Below are 3,075 nucleotides of genomic sequence, written 5' to 3' on the forward strand. Positions count from 1 at the left end.
AGAACTTTGTATTTTTGATGCAGCTTTCTCCTTGTGTGCTTAACCAAAATATGTTCCTCCATGTTTTGTTTTTCCTTCCTGCTACCAGTCTTCTACGAAAATGAGTAGCTCATTAATGCTTGTAAAGTTTGCATCTTTATCTTTTAAACTTTTTCTGTAAAACTGTGCTAGCGCTCTGATCCCACAGCAGTTAAGAGCAGCCTTTCCGCAGGCGCAGCTGTGTGTCCAGTCAGACTGCTGGCAGGAACTGCGGCTCTGTGTTAGTCCTTGTGGTTATCTGCAGAGGAAAGGCAGGCCCTGGCAAAATCAGTAAGCCTAATGCTGGTGTAAGAATAAGCTCCTGTCAAAAAGCTGCAGGAAGAGGATGGGGAGGATGGCTGGATTTACCCAGCCTGATGTGTCACCTCTATTTAATACAATAATTCCATAGATTCATCCTGTGGAATCCCCTTCTCTTGCATAACAGACTTCAGGAACAAAACCTGTTTCCATGAAATGATCTCGATTGTGACCAATATGTATGAGTTCGGTTTACATTCACAAAATTACTTTATCTCTCTATTCTAGGTGAAGATATTTGCCCCCAATATTGAGCAAAGGGATGTCGTCAATCACCTAAAAGGAAGTCCAACAGAAGAGAAGAGAAATGTGTTAGTTGAAAGTGCCCGATTGGCGAGGGGGAACATTCAGGATTTGGCTGAACTGAAACCTAGTGAATTTGATGCGGTCATTTTCCCTGGTAGGTGCTTTTAAAAGAAAGTAACTTGCATTTTTGTGAATTGCAAATTAACTGCGTTACTATTTTTTTTTATTTTTAAATCTGTTTAGAGAATAAATTATACTCTCAAATTTGAGAGGTGTGTAGGTTTTTTTTACTTTTTTACTTCCTGATTTTCTTTTGAGGATGAGAAAAGGTTTTAGCAAGCTCTCACGGGCTGACAAGTCATCTCAGTTTATTTATTAATTTATAGCTCATTAATTTAAAACGCCAGAGTGTTAGGTCATACATCGCACCGTTCCTTCTTTTTAAAGATTATGAAAACTGTGGTACCTGCTTGCGGTCAATAACACTGATCAGAGTAGAAAAGCAAGGCCAGAACTTGACATTACATAGCATTGCCTTATTTTTAGGGCCTCTGAAATTGTTGGCAGAATATTAGGCTGCCAAGTAGATTATATTCTCTGTCAGATGTTTGGTACATTTTGCTTTAATTATGTATCTGGTCTGCTGCTGATCAAGTTATACTAAATATGTTTATGGATAATTTTTTATTTATAGAACACAAAATTGCCTTTCAGACGGAGGTAATTGTAATCACTTTAGAAATGAAGAAACCAAAGCGTCACGAGGAAATTATGACTTGCTGAAGATCACTTTCCAGAATATTCATAGTACTGTTAAATACTGCCTTCACAGTTGTGCCCAAGCGTTAATTTTGGAGTTGTTACACTTCCTCTTGTAAGGCCAGCAGAGGGAGTGCGTATCTAACGCAGGGAAGCAAACTTGTACCACTGAAATGAGGGTGACATCAGGGAGTAGAGGCTAGCAAGTATCTTCCACGTTAATTTCATGCTGTTATAACCCAGGCTCAGGGGGGTTGCTGTAATAGCTGTTGGAGGGAAATAAACCCCATTAAGTCTGAAAATTAAAATCTTACCTCAGAGATTCCAGATAACACTCGAAAGTGAGCAAAGAGTAAAAGGAAAAATATTAAAAATGCAAAGCTTCTCGATGTTGTCCGTTGAAATACTCGTGGAAATTTCAGTTTGTTTATTGTAGAATAGCTGATGTTGTGCACATTCCATAAGGAATCAAATGTAATGGGTGCTTACACTTTATTAATAACCTTCTTACACTGGTTGTTCTGATGGTCATAAATCCAGCGAACGAAGGTGCTGTAAAATACAATCTGCTTTTGCAGTCAAACAAAGTTTAAATGCAAGTAAAGAATTGTTACAACTAATTTCTAAAAAGACAAATTCAGCATTATTTTTAATAGGAGATTATGTTACTATTCACAAGTGGTATGAATATCATAATCCTTTTTATGTAATATCCATTTTTTGGTTTAACTGTGTTAACTTTTTTTTTTTTTAAAGTCCAAACCCAATTCTAGATGGAGAGAAAGCTCTCCTGTTATTGTTTAATCATTGAACTAAAACTTGAGAGTGAAATTACTGTGGAGGGGCAAACCACTGTTTACATTGCTCTCGTGAACTGCACTCTCTACTTTTAACTATCGTTGGCCTTTCTTTTCACCCCCCTCTAGCTTATCAAGGGGTGCATATCAGGTGGTACAGCTTTTCCAGTCACTAGCAAAGTGAATGTGAGGTCTCCTGCTTCTCTGTTTGTTACTCACTGAAGAAAGGTTAACCTTTCTGGCCTATGTAACGTGGTATGAAAAAAATCTGAAGCTAAAACTTTTAACATTATCAGCTTGTCACGTTTCATGTGCCGAAAGATTTCGGTATTGTAACTTAATCGTCCTATGTATGCCATGATTGTATTGTAAAAAGGTTATATTGTAAAAAGCTTCTTTCTGCTATTGAATTTAATGGCTTTTAGCAGTCTTACATTTGGGCTTTTGATTTTTTTTGGCATGGTTTAGGTGGTTTTGGTGTAGCAAAGAACCTGTGTTCCTGGGCTGTAGATGGCAAGAACTGTACTGTCAATGAGCATGTGAGCTCCACACTCCAAGCTTTCCACAGTGCGAAAAAACCAATTGGTTTGTGCTGTATATCGCCAGTCCTGGCAGCTAAAGTCTTTCCTGGTTGTGAAGTCACGGTCGGCCACGATAAAAATGTAGATGGAAGGTAAGAAACGGCTGGAGATAATTTACATGGGAGTTAGGGTTAGGAAATGGACAGTCTTCTGTGTGAAAGTCTGATGTCTGTGGTGCCAGTAACCTTTGGGTAACTTATTAGTGACCTTTTTCACTTGCACAGTAGTAGTCGGTGCAGAGCTATCAGGGCAGACAGACCGAATCTGTGACGTCGGGTGATTTTTGCACTACGGCATTGGAACAATTCATCCCTAAATTCAGAAATACATCATACAATCATAGAATGGTTTGG

At 38.5% G+C, this 3,075-nt stretch overlaps 1 pseudogene; it reads left to right on the forward strand.

The window, feature by feature from the left end:
* The first annotated feature begins 567 nt into the window (after positions 1-567).
* On the forward strand, positions 568-2,814 carry LOC104502544 (annotated as a pseudogene).
* The last annotated feature ends 261 nt before the right edge of the window (positions 2,815-3,075 follow it).

Source organism: Eurypyga helias, unplaced genomic scaffold (genome assembly GCF_000690775.1).
Source record: "Eurypyga helias isolate BGI_N326 unplaced genomic scaffold, ASM69077v1 Scaffold47578, whole genome shotgun sequence".
In the NCBI taxonomy this organism is placed as follows: Eukaryota; Metazoa; Chordata; class Aves; order Eurypygiformes; family Eurypygidae; genus Eurypyga; species Eurypyga helias.